The 18,753-nt window shown below is 38.3% G+C and overlaps 1 protein-coding gene across 2 annotated transcripts in view; it reads right to left on the bottom strand.

Annotated features, from left to right (window-relative positions):
• OSBPL8 (oxysterol binding protein like 8) overlaps positions 1 to 13,859 on the bottom strand; it is a 160,073-nt gene extending 146,214 nt beyond the window's left edge. For both annotated transcript variants that reach the window (XM_087814528.1, XM_016199405.2), the window contains exon 1: positions 13,679 to 13,859. The gene's annotated coding sequence lies outside the window, so the exon portion shown is untranslated. The remainder of the gene's footprint in view (positions 1 to 13,678) is intronic.
• Positions 13,860 to 18,753: the final 4,894 nt, after the last annotated feature.

Below are 18,753 nucleotides of genomic sequence, written 5' to 3'. Positions count from 1 at the left end.
GTTCTTTACTAAGGATCAAAGCTTGAAATGCACAATCTCAAGTTAATTTAAGATAATATCAAGGAATTTTATTATTTTCTTACTTAATCCCAAAGCCAATTTCTTCATATATTTTAAAACAGATTATGAAAGGCGTTCTATCTTGAACATGAAAGAAAAATGAGTATTTGAGTACCTCACTCTGGCCTAGATGCTTCTGGGTTTTGAATCCTAGGTATAAATTACCACAATGAAAGTGCTCATCATCTTTAATTTATCATGTGAGTAACCAAGACATAATTACACTTGGGCATGCCAATTCAAAAAGGGTCTATGAGAACCAACACAATTTTTAATACCTGAAATAAGAAACTATGGAGATAACTCTTATATTGAAAGCCTGTTCCTAAAAGAAAACTGATCAATATTACAACAAAAAAATTTTAGAGAATACAAATAAAATCATACATTTTCTGAATTTAATTAAAATCATAATTTGTCTCATAGCCACAAAATGTATCACTGATTAATTTCAATTTTTGAGTTTTTGAAGAGGCTAACTACTACTACTGTGAATTAAGAAGATGCTCCAAATAAACTAGACCTTGCTAGTTAAAATGCTAAATGTTAGTAATCAATCTCTTAAATGAACCTGTTTTTACAGAGAAATTTCTCATCAATAATGACCGGGTGTTGTTTTTCAATTTCTACATCCTAACAATAAATTACTGGGAAAATAAAGATATAAAAATCATAATTTCCCAAATAATCAATCCTTTTAAAACAGCCAAAGTATTATCTTTAAGTGCTAATGATTCTATTTTAAAACTTCAGCAACAGTGAGAAAAAGTAGCAAGACTATAAAACATAATAGAAGCAATAAAGGATATTGTAATGAGCCATGTGAGATATCATGACAACAGACATCTGAAGGGAAAAATGCTTAGAATACATAAAAAAGGTGAAGCAAGAGACATATAAGCACTATCTAATCCAATCTCTGGATTTTAAAATCAACAGTTTCACAGAATACAGAGAAAGTTTAAAAAATAATCAGTGAATAGATGTCAATTGTATTAGAGAATATTCACAACTTTGACTTTCTCTACATTAGGCAAATAAACTGCCCAAGAGCCAATTTATTTTCTAAGCTTCTTTAAATTTCAAGTAAGTATGTACTACATAGGTTCTACAATATCTTACAGGCTAAATCTGGGGGCGTAAGTCTACCAAATCACAACCCCTTCCATCAGGATTTCAGCTTCAAAAACAGTCAACATTTTGCCCAGCCAGGCGTGGCTCAGTGGTTAAACGTCGACCTAGGATCCAGGAGATCAGGGTTCGATTCCCGGTCAGGGCACAGGCGTGCAGGAGGGATTTAGGTCAACATTTTCAAAATATGGATTATAAAAATTTCTGATTGCAGAATTATAACTCCAATCATAAAAGATACACACTCCAACAGTTGAAACCATAGGTGTAGAAGAAAGAACTACAAAGTCTCATGAGAGAAGGACTGAACAAGATTAACAGGGAAATGCAGCAACATTATTAGAAGAGAGGGAAAAGAAATAGATAAATTTAAGTTTATCTGTCCAAAGTAATTTATAGGTAATAAATATGAAGCCTATAAATTAATATTCAAGAAAAGGAGCCTGGGAAATAAAAAACAGAATTAAGTTAAAGACAATTTAGAACAATGCTGGGAAATTTTTAAGACTATAAAATGAAAAGGGGAGATGAAAATTAAGGCCTTCAATGAACTAGCTAGACAATCCAAGCTCAAAATTTAAAGTGTCAGGGATTATAAGGAGAAGAGAAGGAAAAGTAATAGAGAAAAATATCAATAACTAATTAACCAAAGTAGCTATAACTATTAAGGCTGAGAAGTACATAAAAAAAGAGTAACACCTCACCTGTCTGAACACAGTTAAGAAACAGAAAATAAGATTTCTAAATAATCAAAATGTCACAAGAGCCATGAACTTAAAGATAACATGCCATTCTCCAGAGTCAAGTCACTATTGTATGCACAATTCTATATGGTCTCATTCAGTTTCCAACTAGCAAACTAGAAATGGCAAGTAAATCATAATGACATGTGCAAGATAAGGTAGATGACAATAGAAGAACAAACAGAAAAGAAAAACTAAGAAGCAAACAAGAATTCTAAAGAATACAAGTTTTAGGACCAGTTGGCATAAAGATATAAACATGTATACAAATCAATGGTGAAAGAACATCACTGTATTTTAACACAGTAGCATGATAACAATTTCTATGAGTAAACCTACATAAAAAAAAAAATAGTTCAATAGTTCTATACCTTCTGTTTAAGAAGCTAGAAAAGGGCTCCATTAAAAGATGGACTAAATATAAATTTTCCTGCCAATTACTCCAGATATCCAATTGCAATAAAAACAATGCATACTGAAAGAAATAAAGCCGTAAGAGCAAAAAAATTAAAATTGGGGAAATGGGTAGAGAGGGAATTCAACAAATTTCTTAAAGATGAAAGATGTGAGACTGACTGATACAAGCAGAGAAAGCCTCCTCATACCCTTCAAGAGTGATGCAATACGTCTGACAAAACCCCAGAGAAGCATGATTACAAAGTAAATGGTACAGCAAAGGGTGTGAATAGTGGGGCTAAAAATTACATAACTAGATACATTTCCCATCCCCCATTTCCAAGAAGCATCTAAACTGACTTTTACCTCCAGGCAAAAAGATAGTCAACTTTTCTCCAAACAAAGTGAATGACTACCTAGGGAAAGATAAGTAGGGATGCTGGGGCAGAGTAATAAACTCATCTCATCCAGCATTTAGAGGACCCACAGTCTGGAAGCTAGCTCCCCTCCCCTCCCTCTTACCCTAAAACAATGCTTGCCAAGAGAAAGGCCCTACCCTGTACCTTCCTGTCCCCTAAGCGTTGTGGTCAGAATTCCTACTCAAAAGAAAAACCTGATAGGGAAAACAATCCAAGGAACAGGGTGAAAGGGGGAAGACCCAGACCAGAAATGTAGTCCTTTTTTTCTAAACATGAATAGAAAGCCAAGAATCATCAGTCATATAAGGAAAACTCAGCATGAAAAAGAATGATTACAAAAACAAACATCATAACTGACCAGCAAATAAGAGACAATTGAGGAAACACAAGGTCTTTTTTAAATGTGCTTTATTTTGATGTAGTCCCATGTGTTTATTTTTCCCTTTGTTTTCCTTGCACTAGCAGATGTATCAGCAAACTTATTGCTACAAGATATGTCTGAGATTTTGCTGCCTGTGGTTTCTTCCAGGATTTTTATGGTTTCACGACTTACATTTAAGTCATTTATCCATTGAGTTTACTCTTGTATGTGGTTTAAGTTGGTCATCTAGTGTCATTATTTTGCATCTACCTGTCCAGTTTTCCCAACACCATTTATTGAAGAGACTGTCTTTACTCCATTGTATGCTCTTGCCTCCTTTGTCAAATATTAATTGACCATACTGGCGTGGGTCAATTTCTGGGTTCTGTTCTGCTCCACTGATCTATATGTCTGTTCTTGTGCCAGTGCCAGGCTGTTTTGATTACAGTGGCTTTGTAGTATAATTTGATATCCAGTATTGTGATCCCTCCACTTTGTGTTCTTCTTTCTCAAGATTGCTGTGGCTTTCCAGGGTCTTTTTTGATTCCATGTAAATTTTTGGAGTATTTGTTCTAGATCTGTGAAATATGCTGTTGGTATTTTAATAGGGATTGTGTTGAATCTATAGATTGCTTTGGATAGTATGGATATTTTAATGATGTTAATTCTTCCAATCCCTGAACATGGCATATTCTTCCATTTGTTTGTATCTTCCTCTATTTCTTTTTTCACTGTCCTGTAGTTTTCCGAGTACAGGTCACTTACCTCCTTGGTTAAGTTTATTCCTAGGTATCTTTTTTTGTTGTTGTTGCAATGGTAAATGGAATTTTTTTTGTTGTTTCTCTTTCTGAGAGTTCATCATATTGGTGTATAGAAATGCCATCGACTTCTAGATGTTAATTTTGTATCCCGCTACTTTGCTGAATTCATTTATTAAATCAAGTAGTTTTTTGGTGGATTCTTTAGGGTTTTCTATGTATACTATCAGCTTCTGCACAGAAAAAGAAACCACCAAGAAAATGAAAAGGGAGCCCACTGTACGGGAGAACATATTTGCCAATTAACACATTTGATAAGAGGTTAATTTCCAAAATATATAAAGAACTCATACAACTTAACAAAAGGAAGACAAACAACACAATTAAAAATGAACAAATGACCTAGACACTTCTCCAAATAGAAGATTCATATGGCCAAAAGACATATCAAAAACTGCTCAAAGTCACTAATCATCAGAGAGATGCAAATTAAGACGACAATGAGATATCACTTCACACCTGTCAGAATGGCTACCATCAACAAATCAACAAATGACAAGTGCTGGCGTAGATGTAGAGAAAAGGGAACTGAGGCAGAAATCCAGGCAACTCCAGATAAGTAGGGAACACAGTGCAACAGGTACTATGCTGACAAGTATAGGGCAGGCAGGGGGGGAGGTAGACAGAGGGGTTGAGCAACTATGATAAAGGCATATAGTACAAGAAAAGGGGGCAATTAGAAACACCAAAGAAACAGAAAGTCATGTCCAATTTTTCAAAATTCAATTGCTAGATTTTGAGTAATTGAGAATATAAATAAAATAAAATCCACTGGATCTTGATGTGATAAACATTTTTCCTCAAGTGGCCCAAGAGGCTGCTTAACACAATTTGTAGAAAAGAAATCATAATCTAAGCATACTACCTGGCCCAGCATTAAATAACACTTACATAATCATAATATCGAAACTATTCACTGGTTTTCATCATTTAGAAAGAATCCATGCACATGACAGCTGGGATTATTTGGGTGGAAGAGGGGGAGAGATATATATTTATCTAGGCAATAAGAAGTACAGCTACCAATTGAGAAGGAAAAGAAGAAAGATAAAACGGAAAATACAGATGTCTAAATTGGTAAATTAATAGAAGTGTGGATCAACATTTAATAGAAACTGGTGTGTTTCAGCCTGGCCAGCGTGGCTCAGTGGTTGATCGTCGACCTCTGATCCAAGTGATGGAGGTTCGATTCCCAGTCAGGACACCTGCCCAGGATGCTGGCTCGATCCCCAGCAGGGGACATATAGTAGGCAGCCGATCAATGACTCTCTCTCACCATTGATGTTTCTATCTCTCTCTCAATCCCTTCCTCTCTCTGAAATACATTAAATATATATATATTTATATATATTAAATATATATATTTATATATTTATATATATTAAATATATATTTATATATATATATATATATATTAAAAAAAGAAAGAAACCAGTGTGTTTCATAAAAACAACATAGCCTTCTTTGTTGCATATTCATAAATAAACCTCCCCCATGAACGCCACCTATTTCCTAAGAGGAGAAAAAGTCCTTTAATTAAAGATAAGTTTCTTTCAGTTTAAAATAATTTCAGGTTAACTCAGTTTTTAAGATAGTGATTCTCTACCCGGGGTGAGTATGTCCCCCAGGGGACATTTGCAATGTATGGAGATATTTCTGGCTATATAACTCGGGAGGCACTACTAGCATCTAATGAGAATCAGCATGCTGCTATACATTCTATAATGTATAGGCCAGCCAGTCACAACAAACAATTATCTAGCCCAAAATGTCAATAGTGCCAAGCTGAAAACCTTGCTTTAAGGGAACTCTTCAGACTTTTTAGAAAAATTTTTGTAGTTTCTCTCTGCTCCTCATTCTTATGATAGCATGGGAGCATTCAGAAAAGTTTTGTGGGCACAGGGAGTGTTAAGATTGGTCTGAATGCAGACCCCATGGACTGCCCTCTGGGTCCTCACAGGCCTCTGAGGTTTGGTCATTGGCCCTCAAAAAGTCATAATGGCATATGCTGATGTGTATATTGGATCAGTATCCAGTGAATCTCCTAACTTGGTCCCACCTCAGTTCCTGTTGGTATGAATATTCTTAGAGCCTCACAGACCTCTTTACGCAGCCCATGCTTCTAGTTAAGGCAACACTAGCTGCCTAACAAATAAACCCCAAATTTTCAGTCACTTCACATAATTAAAATTTCTCATTAAAATTACAATCTGGTGTGGGTGCCCCTGTTTGGTGCACAGCTTTCTCCCACATGCTAATTTAGGGACTCTAGATCCTTTCAACCTTATGGCTCTACCACCTCACAAAAGCCCCAGCTTCTGCATCTGGTGGGAAGAGAAAGTAGAGAAAGAGCACCTGCTTTTCAGCCACCTCAGCCCAGAAGTTATAACATATTTCCATTCACATTCCAATGGCGAAAACCAGTCACAGGGCCCCACCTCAATGGAGGGAGGGAGGATGGTGGTACAGGAGAAAATGACTGAGAAATGTGTTCCTGGCCGAGCAACCACTTCCCAATGAGAACTATACTACAAGAAGGAGCACAAACTATGGTAGACATTGAGCTGAATCTGACACAGCTGCCCTCCCCACGGTCCCTCCCCTCACAGTAGTAGCCACAAGACAGGCTTGCTGGCTCTCTGATAATTTCTATTTCCTTTACTACGATTATGTGAGAACTTCCAGATGTCTTTTATACCACATAAGAGCCATGGGAAACTCACAGGATGCACCTCTGGGCCTCACTCTGACTAAATACACCATTTTGTTCCCCTGCAGCCACCTTACGTCAGCATAGGGCCAGGTACAGGACAATAAGCTAGTAAGTAGCTGCACAGGTTCTGAATTTAAGCAGTCAGGTTCCAGAGCCTGTACTATTCTGCCTCTTCATACTAAAATAATCAATGAATATTTATCAAGTATCCACATCTTGCAAAACAGCCTAGGAACTATTACAAACGCCCCACTATGATAAACAGCACTGTTTTTCTTTACTTCTGGATTGCTAATCTTAAATGTTATAGTAAAACCAATATGCAAAATTATACAGTGAGCAAAGCTAGTCTTCAGAAGTCCCTCACCTTCCTCTTCACTTGAACAACATACCTATGTCCTCATTCCCAAGGCATCCTACCTCATTACTCTAACCCAGTAATAATGTTACTTAGACTGGACTGTTCTCTCCCCAGATCTACCACTACCCCAAACCCATCAAAACATACCTACACAGATTTCATAATGTCCACAGGGATCTGAGCCTTCTTTGTTAAAAATGATCTAATCTGACAAACTACTTCTGCTGATATGTGGCATTTGGCAGCCAAAAAACAAGTTACTTTAATGGTGGAAAATTCAGCAGGAGATGGCTTAAATTTAAATAACTTAGATTGGTCATGGAGAAAAAAGGATAGATTTCTATTACATATATTTGTGTCCCTCAAACACTGCATAAAAACTATCCACACCAATTCTGTGCATGTCTTATTCTTAAAAAAAAACAAAAAACAATTTTTAAGTATAAATTTTTAAATTGAAACAAGTCAACTTAAAGTATTGTATCTATTACCCTAGCTGGTTTGGCTCAGTGGTTAGACCACCTGCCTGTGGACTGAAGGGTTCCGGGTTCGATTCTGATCAAGGGCATGTATCCCATTTGCAGGCTTGATCCCCAGCCCCAGTCAGGGCATGTGGGAGGCAACCAATCAATGAGTCTCTCTCACATCAATGTTTCTCTCTCTCTCTCCTCCACTCTCTGAAAAGCAATGGAAGATATACTCTACGGTGAGGATTTAAAAAAAAGAAAAAAGGTAGGCCCCGCCGGTGTGGCTAAGTGCTTGGGCACTGACCCATGAACCTGGAGGTCATTGTTTGATTCCCAGTCAGGGTACATGCCCAGGTTGTGGGCTCAGTCCCCAGTAGGGGCCATCCATGCAGGAGGCAGCAAATCGATGATTCTCTCTCATCATTGATGTTTCTATCTCTCTCTCCCTCTCCCTTTCTCTCTCTGAAATCAATGAAAACATATTTGTAAAAAATAGGATGTCAGTCAAATACACACAAAATGGGAAAAAAAAAAAAAATCAAGCCTATACACCATCTTATTACAAAGTGTATTTTCATCAGATCATAGTCAAAAGAGACTCACAAATATCACAAGGTCAAGACTTATTATAAGGAACAACTGCAAATAAACGATACAAGGCAGTATAATTTGGTGGTTAAAGGAGAGGCTCTGAAGTGAAAGGTCTCATTAAACTTCAAATTCAAATCCTTTTGATAGGCTCCTAGCCTCCCAATGACTCAGTTTAGTTCATATCCTGGCTCTACTACCTACTACTTAAGTTCTCAGTGCCTAAGGTTTAAAACGGACAAGAAAATAGCCTGATTTTGCGGGGGGTAAGAAGGGGTGCCTTGTGAGGAATAAATATGATAACATATGTCAAGTACTCTTAAAGTAGCACATAAAAGTAGGAGTCAAAACATATTAGCTATCATTATAATGATGATCAACCACTCCCACCAAGACACCTTTGGGAGCTATAACAATCTCCCTTTGAATCTATCAAGTTTTTAACAACTCTAAATCATAAAGTTTCTCCTCTTAATTCTGAAAAGTCTTCAAGCTCTTAAACCATTTCCTCTTTTTTTCAGTCATTTGTGAATATGGAAGATGGTGGGTAACTGGCTCCTTTATCATTTGAAGACTCAAGACTCTTTTTAGTCTTCTTATAATAAAATTCCCCTCCAAATATTATACAAAGAACAGACTACTCCATGGGTTATAAACACTACAAAGACTTCACAAAATATAATGAAATTTTGAGATTCATAAAAAAACAAACAGCTACTGAAACAAAGAACTTAAATAAAAAATGATATAGAAGTCTATTTAGCCTACTCAAAAAATATTGACTTCTAAAATAAAGCACAGCAGGTAGAGATCCTTCATGGTTTACAATCACTCAGATCACTAGAAACATACAGAAAATATTTTTGGTAATTTTTCTTCTTAATAGCAGGAAAATCCCCATTTCTTCACAACAATAATGAGATAGATGGCATGATAGGTAAAAGCAATTTCAAAAACAAATTCTATTTCAAAGAAAAGCCTAAAGGCTCAGATTTTCAGCCATACAAATCCCTTACTTGAAGCTTTAAAAATCTGAGGCATCTACCATCCTTTGTGTTAATATTAAGAAGTAACACAGTCAAGCCTCATTTCTATCAGAAAATATATGCTTGATTGAAAGAATATTAAGCATCTAAAATGTGGATACTGATAAAATAAAGGTAATATATAGGTCAACTCTGTCACTGGTGGGGAGCTCTCTGTGTCCCCACTAGTTGCCAGTGAAAGTGGGTGGGCTTCTTCTGGTGTCTCAAGAAAAAGAATTTTTCTGAGACTCGCATGGGAGAATGAGTGATATTTATCTGCATGGAAAGTTTTATTTCTGTGGAATTAAACCCCTGAGTTTCCAAGGTCCCATCTCCCTTTGTTCCACCAAGGAAAAAGTCCAGCTGTTTCTTCAGCAGAGCTAGGATTAAAGCTGTTGCCTGGAGTTTCCACTCTGTATTTGCACAGTCCAGTCCAGCATGAGGCTAGTTTAGCTTGTGTTCCCAGCTATAGTCCATTGCATGTGAGGTGTCACATGGCTATGGAGGGAACACTCAAGAGTGCAAGGAAGCAAGAACAATGCCAGAGGAACAAAAGAGAGAGAATTCCTTTGTCTGGGGATCATGTATTCCCAAATTTTTGTTGGCTTGCAGTGGCTTCATCCCCTAGCCAATTATCTTTGTTCCAGGTTAGATTGACAGGCAAGCACCTTCACTATGTCACCCTGACTTCACTGCCGCACATGTGCCCAGCTTCCCCTTTGTTTGATCCCTTTCCCCAGTGATCTGCAGGGAATGGACTGGTGGTTCCCTGGGGAGTGTAAAGTTGCAGCTTCCTGGCGAAGCTGCCCAGATGACCATGCTCATAATGTCTGGCCTCCCCTTCACTCCTTTCCTACTATCAATATTAGCTAGCTAGTTATGACGATAACAATCAAATACATATTGAATTTCTTAATAAATACACCAAAATATTTTTTTAAAGATCTAAAGACAAAAAAATGTTTTAAATAATTTAATGTTTGTTGATTTCTCCTATTTCTTAGATATTGAGGTAGGAATTTTCATATACATTATGTAATTTCATTCTCTCAACAACCATATGGGATAAGGATTATTATCCTCCTTTTACAAATGAGAAAACTAAGGACCAGTGATTTGCCTAAGGACATTTGCTTGTATAAAATGTAATCAGAAATCCAATTCAAATTTTCTGATCCCCAGTTTAATTCTCTTGCTTTCCCCGTACCATCGTCACTTCCAAAACTCAAGTACTCTAAACCTTAGCTCTCATAAGGTGTACCAATCGTCTTATCTGGGAGAGGCAACAGTTCTGAGAAAAGAAAAATTCTTCAGGTTACCAAAATGACTCACTGTGCTTAATCTGATGTGATTACCTAATCCGATTTAAACGCTTTGGTTCATGCTATCTACCCCCTTAGAAAACTTATCTTTAGATATACTGCTTTCTGTAAAACCTAACTCAAGAATCACCTCCTCCATGAAAGTTTCCCTGATTAAATGACCTGCTCCACTCTCCCTAAGAGAACATCCTTCTTTATCATCTCACTGCTTGTATCTACTTTGAAATACATTATCACATTGTCCTCTTTGTTCTCCAATCTGGAACTACATTTTTTCATTCAATAACTAGTAAGCATTTTCAGGGTCAATGATGAGAAGAACAGGCAAGGTTCTTGCTATCACGGACAGTTTACATTGTTTGCAACTTTAACAAAGGTTAAAACAACACAGGGTATAAAGGGTATGACGTTCCAGGACAAGGATTCCTTCCCTACAAGGTATCTGAAGAAAGCCTGAAAACTTGGTAACATTTTTCAGGGAGAAAAATATCCCATCTATCATGTCTTCCAGATGAGACCCTCAACTTCATGCCTTTAAGAAGATATCTGAGGGGGTGGGGACCAAGGTGAATGGAAGGAGAGATCGAAAAATCTCTCAGGGGTTTCCCACATACTGACATGAAATCTTCACACATTAGTCCAGACATCTCTTTCTGTGACCCAATTACAAGGAGACTAAAGGGGTGGGCAAAAGTAGGTCTACAGTTGTAATACAAATAAATAATATAATAATAAAAATAAAGAATAAACTCTGTTTCCCGTACTCACAACTGTAAACCTACTTTTGTCCACTGCTGTGTACTTCAGCCACAACTGCTACAATCAACCAACCCCATCAATCTCCTTGCACATAGCCACCTTCATTAATGAAGTACTTAGAGGCTTTTTTATGCAACTTGTATTTATGCATTATTTGTAGGTCATACTCCTAAGAATAAGGTACAGTCTATGTCTTCTACTTTTGAATCTCCTGATGCTCAGAGATCATTGCTACAAATGTGTTCAGCTTTAGATAATATAATATAAATATTAAAATAGAACTCTTCAGGTGTTGCTATTAGGATAAGAATTTTCCAAAATAACATTAGGAAGCTACATTTAAGTATCAATTCTTTATTTTCTCCTTCATGCTTCAATACAAGTAACCTGTTCTCGAAGAATTATTTATAAATAAACCAAATTTAAATGTACTAAGAGCACTCCCTAGTAAAAGAAATTATACACTCTGTCCTTTTAAAAAAGATCCTTTTGTAATGCAGATTTTATAAATTCATAATTGTATCACTTTCTCTTAAATCAAAACAAATGAAAATATAACTGCATTACACAGAATTGTGTATTTCTTTTTTTTTTTTTATGGCTTACGTACATTTTATTAGTTTTCTTTAGAACTGCATATTTCTCCCCAAAGTATACTTTAACATTTTTTCATTCAAAATGAGTCAAAAAACTAGATACTGCCAGATTTCTAGATGCCATAAATGTGTTCTAAGAAAACTTGATTAGCCCTGGCTGGGTAGCTCAGTAGGTTAGAGTGTTGTCCTGATATGCCAAGGTTGCAGTTTCGATCCCCATTAAGGTCACATACAAGGAGCAACCAATGAATGCATAAATAAGTGGAACAATAAATCAATGTTTCTCTCTCTCTCTCTCAAAATCAATAAGTATTTTTTTAAAAGAAACATATCTGATTGCCTCTAAAATGTAATAACATTCTAACTGAAAAAATATAGCATCTTTTCACAGATCACAGATACAATAAATATTGATTCAATTGAAGAGAAATAAACCATGACCACTTTTTAATTAAACAGGCATTTCTAAGCACCTGTGTACAATGCATTGTGGCTCAAACGGTTCACATGGAATTTGACCACAAGGACTTAATCTCCATAATTAAAGAGACCTAAAATGTAGTTCTTATGTTTCATCTATTCCCTTTCCCAATGCTCTGAATAAGCATATTGTAGTCATTCCACACATAGTTGCTATCAAAAAAAGAGGTAACAAATACTTGAAATTAGTTGTACTTTCAATAGAGGACAAACTATATGTCCTTATTCTTCCTTCCCCAACCTGTTTTACAAAACTAGCATGATCTTAGTAATTTCATTCCAAAACAGGTTCTAGCAAGCATAGAAACTGACCAGTCTCTCAGTATGATCAGTTTAGATGATGCCTGATGGGATGCAAAAACCCTAATGAGCAAATCACTCATGTTCCTCCCCAATCCTTGCTCTCCTTGGGATCCTAAAAAGTCAAAAAATGGTTTTAAGTTAATATTTTAAAAGACGCAAAAAAGCCTTCATTTCAGGCTAAGTTTCAGGGGAAGTTAAAAAACACTAATAATCCTACCATACACAGGGCATTCTAATACTACTCAGATGTCATTTAAGTCAGCATCAAAAAGGCAAAGACTTCATCAAATTACGTATTTAAAGCAAATATGCTTATATCAGAAAAATTTTCTAATCTGTTTAAGTAGTAACCCAAGTTACCTATAATATTTCAGAAAGCATACAGATAAAATTAAATTAGGTATGTTCCCCAGCGCAGATCTCTCTCAGAAAGTGTTAAATGACTTTTGTGAATGGAAAATCTGCATATACAGTTGCTTCGCCTCGGCCGGTCTTGAGGGGGTGTCTCGAACCAAAAACCACACTCCGGTGCGAAGCTCCTTGGAACCTGACTCCACTCTAGAGAATGGGCTTTGAAACAAACTTTAAATTGACAAGTACAGCAACGGCTTTGCCTTCCTCTTACGTTACAAGGAGGCCACAGGAACTGAGGTTTAGAGGAACGACACCGTGTGATCCGGCTCCGCCGGGGCGGGGGCCGCCTGCGGCGCGCGGCACAGCCTCCACCGGGGCTGTCAGAGGAAAGCGCGAGCGTCGCCTTAACCGCGCGAAGTGACAGCGCCAGCGCTCCCCGGCGCGGGGCCTTCCGGCGAGACCCCGCCGGCCGCCAAACTCCGGGAGGAGGCGGGCGTTCCGGGCGGCCACAATGCTCGCACCTGCCCCCAGCCCCCAGCCCCCGCCGCGGCTCTGTAAGGATTGCAGACGCGCCCACGGTGGGCCCCGAAACACTCCACCCGCGCCAGCCTTTGGAATGCCCCCACTCCCAAAGGGGACAAAGGAGCCAAAGAGGAACTCCCCGGCGCGGGGTGCCCGGAGTCCCCGCCGGCCCGAGCTCCGAACGTCAGGCTACGGAGGTGCAGTCGCCGTAGGGGTGCGAACCCACCGCCCCCCAACTCAGGCACCCACGCGACACTCACCGGTGCGGAGCCCCCGGATTGGCGGGGCGCAAGGGGCCGGTTCTTCTGGGGCCCTGCACGCGTCCGGTCCGACCTCAACTTCTCTCGGCCACTGTGGCCGGCGGCAGCTGGGAAGAGCGCCCGGACCAAGGGCTCGGTCTCAACACCGCGGAGGCGCCGCCCGCACGACCCTCAGGGGGCGGCGACGCCGGCCCCGCAGTCCACCGGCCCGGGCGGGCCCCCACCTTCCCTCCGGCTGTGGGGAACCCGCGGCGGCTCCTGCCGCGGCGAAAGCTAACGCTGCAGCCGCTGGGGCTGCCACTGCCTCTACCGCCCGGCCCGGAGCGCGTCGCGGCCTAATGCTGTCATCGGCCTCGTCGCCGCCTCTCTGGGCACCGAGAGCCGCCGAGATCCTTCACATTCGACCGCCCTCCCCGTCCGGGTCCCGCCCCGCGACGCGCGGGCTCCGGCCACACCCCTTCTCGTCACGTGAGGGCGCGCGGAGGCGGCTGCCCCGAGGCCTCGGCTGCGGGGCGGGCGGCAGCCACGCCCGAGCTGCTGGCGGCGCCTCGTTCCGCGGAAGTCTTATCGCCGCCGCCCGCGCCACGCCTGGGACTTGCTGAGGCGGGGCCTGCGGGACCGGTCGCGCAGGGTCCTGCGCGGTGTGCGGCGAATGCGCCTTCGGGCTCCCCGCTCGGGCTGCGGGCGCGACCCCACGCCCGCTCGGGCCCGGGAGGGGACCCGCCTCCGCGGCCTTGGGCTGGGCTCGAGTTTTAGTCAAACAAAGGGAAAAAGGTCTCGTGGTGTCTGGCTTGGAAAGCATTAACTACTTGTTCCTATTCCTAGTAGCGCGTTAATTGTAGCACTTAGTGTACTGTTCTCTCCGTTAGAGGTATTTATTTTTAAGGAAGGGATGGTGCATTTCAGTCACGCTGGGATGAAAATAGCCCTAGCAAACTTATTTTTGTTCCTAGTCATGTTCAGGATCCTTAGTGCCGCTTTTACAGTCATTAAGTTTTACAATGTGTTAGGTTGGTGGCAGTTTGATATTTGGCAATTCGTTCCACTTTAAAAATAAAGCCTAATTCTTTAAGTACCTTAATTTTTGGACATAACCTTTTGCCTCCTTTTTAACCATTTTCGGAGGAACTCTCCCCCTCAACCCTGCTGAAGGGAGGAAAAGAGTAAAATGCTAGTCACGGAAAGAAAGTAACAGTACAGAAAGAAGGGAGGTGGAAGTGCAGAAAGTTCATAATGGAACGCTAACAAGAAAACACATGGGCAAGCTTTCTGCAACAACTAAACTCCGTTTGTAACATTTTTCCTCCCAGCCCATAACCAAGGTATTTTCTTAAGCAGTTTTCATCTCACTACATTTCTTTAACAAGACGTCAAAAAGTTTTCTGATCAACTGGATACTTTGAAATGAATAAGCAGTAGTTTGGCATATATAATACTTATTATTAATATATTTCATAGACACTCTTAAGAAATCATGAAATTTAAGATTCACCTTTATTTCATGTTACCCAAGAAAGAAAAGAAACACTACCAACTAAACTATGCCATGCTATTGATTTTTTTTTTAAGACACATCTTGAATTCAGAGATGTTGAAAAATGAAAAACAATGAGTCCTAGAATCTATGAGATATTGCAGTGAACTGGAGTTCCAATGAGTAAAAGATTCTACAGGTTCAGCTCTGAAGTCTGAGATGATACTTATGGTTCAAATAAATATGAGGAAACTATTATTCTGTGAACGACGTTATTTTGGCAAAGCTAGTAACTTTGGAGTTTGTAAACAGATTGAAACTTGTTGACAGAGCAGTTTTTTCCAAACAGACTAAAAAATAAATTTCATTTTTTAATGAAATAGAACATAAAAAGTCAGAGTGTATATCTAGTAACGGCAAATATTGCTTTGTGAAACTTTTGTCTTAGTTACGGGGGAGAGTGAGAGTGTGTCCTATGTTGTGATTTAAACTATTTCCTACTGTGAGTTGCAATCAAACAGATTTGATAAAGAATATTCCTAAAGCATAGGTAACATGCAAAATACAACATCTGGGCTCTGTTCTCTGGTGCTTTTCCTTTACTTTGGAACTGAGACTAAAGATTAGAAAAAGGTGGCAAATTGCCTTACCTAATCCTTTCCTATCCTAGCCCCACTTTCTTATATTGGCTATTGAAAATGAATGGTCATTTATTGGAATGGAAAGTACTGGAAGCAAAGAGGCCTAGGTTACGGATTTAGCTAATTAGAAGTTTGACTAGATAAATTACTCTGCATTTCAAGTTCTGATAAAAGTAGGGAGTTGGACTACATGCTCTTTAAGGAATGATACTCAACCTTTTTCTCCGATGGATGATGTTCACATAGTCATGGTATACCTAGGATTATACAAAGTCTTGTCAAACTAGCTGCAGCTCCTTTCACCACACTCAAGAAAAAGAAATCAGAATGCAAGTAAGTGAAAATGAAGATATAGGATAACAAATGTAAGTATTTATTTCACAATCTTCTATATATTAACTATTGCTTATAATGGTTCCTTATGGTGAATAACTACTGATTTTGACATATCTTACAACTGATTGCAACTAAACGATGTATCAATTCACTAAAGTTGAAAAATACATGCTTTTCAGATACTTTCAAATCTAATATTCCATGATTCCAGGAAATGATCATTCAATCCAGTATTTTCGATGTAATCACAACATAAAGAGAAACTATAATGTGTGATTCTGTACTGTAACTGAAAAATATTCAATAACACCCATTTGCTATGTTAAGAGATACCTTGCAGTTTGCTACTGCTAAAGTGATTTTAGGAATAACATTTCAAACTAAAACTTTAATTATAGCTATCTAATTCTAACTCCAATAAAAATTCATCTTTTTTGCCTAGTGTTTAATTAATTATTCATTCATAAGAATGAGAAGGATTTTATTTCCAAATCAGTTTAAGCACTGACAGGCATGATAATCTTTCGTACAGAATGTATTTAAACCCTGACCTAGTATGAGAGAGATTTGGCTTGAGGTGGTTTTGCTTTTGTTGTTTAGCCTTATAAGCATCCATGTAGATGCTTATGTTGCCAGAGGTTGTTAATGAGGAATTTTCTTGAAGATTAAGATTGAGAACAACTTCAGACATAAATAAGGTATTCAACACAACTTTGAAGACTGTGGTAGATTGTAATATTACTCTTGGTCATGTGACTTGCACTAGCCAATGGTTTGCCAGATGTGACACATGCTCACTGCTTTAAGTATGTGTGCAAGGTTCAGGTCAATCTCTTAGTCTTGTGCTGGCTGCCATGAGAAAGGCATGCTCCAAATAGGGTTTCTGAATAAGAAAATACATGGAGCAGATCTAAAATTGACCTTTACCCTGGAACAGCTACTAACAAGAGTAAAACATAAATATTTGTTGATCTAAATCAGAGATTTTTGAAACTGTTACATAGCATAATCTTGCAAATCACATAAAGTGAATTTGAGCCAACAGATGAGTTGTTCAAAGGCTAAATGTACTATAGAATAATAATATTTAAACATCTATTTAGTAAAATAAAATAATAGTCATTTACAAAATCATCAACCAAATATGTGGTAAACATTCAATTAATATTTATATTAAAAAGTCTATAAAATCTACAGATTTGCTTGCAAAATATTTGCATATTGATTTTGAGTATTTCTATTTATTTTCCTCAAGGAAAATTTGGATAATAAACAAAATAAAAAGAAGAATATAGGCTTCTGTTTCCATCAATATCGTGGACCCAGATACCTCAATCAATGATCACACTAAAAACAAAATTCCTGGGAAATTATTTTTTAATCTTATTAAATATATTGATTAATTGGAAATAAGTAAGAAATTATTAGGTCAAATGAAATGAAAGCAGAACCTAGAGAGTAGAGCAGAGCCTAAAGCCAAACTTTTACCCTAAGGTCTTTGCCAAACCCAGTTAATATAAGCCTTGGTTTTCATTGCCTTATAAGAGACAAAATTCATCACTTGCTCTAAACACACACACACACACACACACAGAAAGCTGTGGTTCCAAAGGTTATTCATTCAGTGCAAAGATGTACTAGAAATAAACTTGCCCCTTACTGGCATACACTCCTCACCCTACAAATAAAATTAACTGTTAAACCTTGGCACCTAGTGGACAGGGAAAAAAACAAAGTCATATCTGAGAACTTGGAGTCACAATCCAGCTCTCACACAAAAATGTAGCTTGAATTCATACTACCTGGGTGATTTCAAAATACCTTCAGCTGACAATTTTTAACTGATTGTATTCTCAGATACCCAGCAGAAGCAAATGCCAGTCATCTCTGGAGGAACTCTTCTTCATCTTAAGCCTTACAGAATGATTATAAATAAAATTCTGAGGAAAACTAGCAGTCATACTTTTTAAAATAACAAGCACAGAAATAATAAATCATTAGTGAGAAACAGGACACACATAAGACAGCAGAAACAGATTCAAAAGGACTTCAGATACTAAAATTACCAGGCACAGACGATAAAATAATTATACAAAATATGAATGAAAGAATAAAAGACAAGCGTCAAAATATGTACAGAGAACAATAAACTATAAAGAATGAGGACATTTGGAAAATATAGAACTTAAGGAATTAAAAAATATAAATTATGAGAATTTAAAACTCAGTGGACAAGTTTAATAGTGTATTTGACACAACAGAAGTATAATCTATTGAACTGGGAAATAGAGATGAAGAAATCCCAAATGCAACAGGAAAAGAAAAATAAATGAAAAATATAAAAGAGACTTTAACTGACATGGAAGGCATTATGAGATCTAAAATAGATCTAATTAAAGCTCCAGAAGAATAGAAGATGGGGCAGAGGCAATATTTGACAAGATAATAATTGAGAACTTTCCAGAACTGATGAAACACTCCAGCCTGAAGACTTAAGTCCCCCCAAATCCCAAGCAAGCTAAAGAATAATAAGTCCACACTTAGACACATCATAGTGAAACTATATAGAACACCAAAACCAAAAAAGGAAACCTTGAAAGTAGCAGAGAAAAAATATAGGTTAT

This window comes from Miniopterus natalensis, chromosome 2 (genome assembly GCF_054644295.1).
Source record: "Miniopterus natalensis isolate mMinNat1 chromosome 2, mMinNat1.hap1, whole genome shotgun sequence".
Taxonomy (NCBI): Eukaryota; Metazoa; Chordata; class Mammalia; order Chiroptera; family Miniopteridae; genus Miniopterus; species Miniopterus natalensis.
Note: the sequence above shows the minus strand (reverse complement) of the source record. Positions and strands in the feature narration are given on the sequence as shown.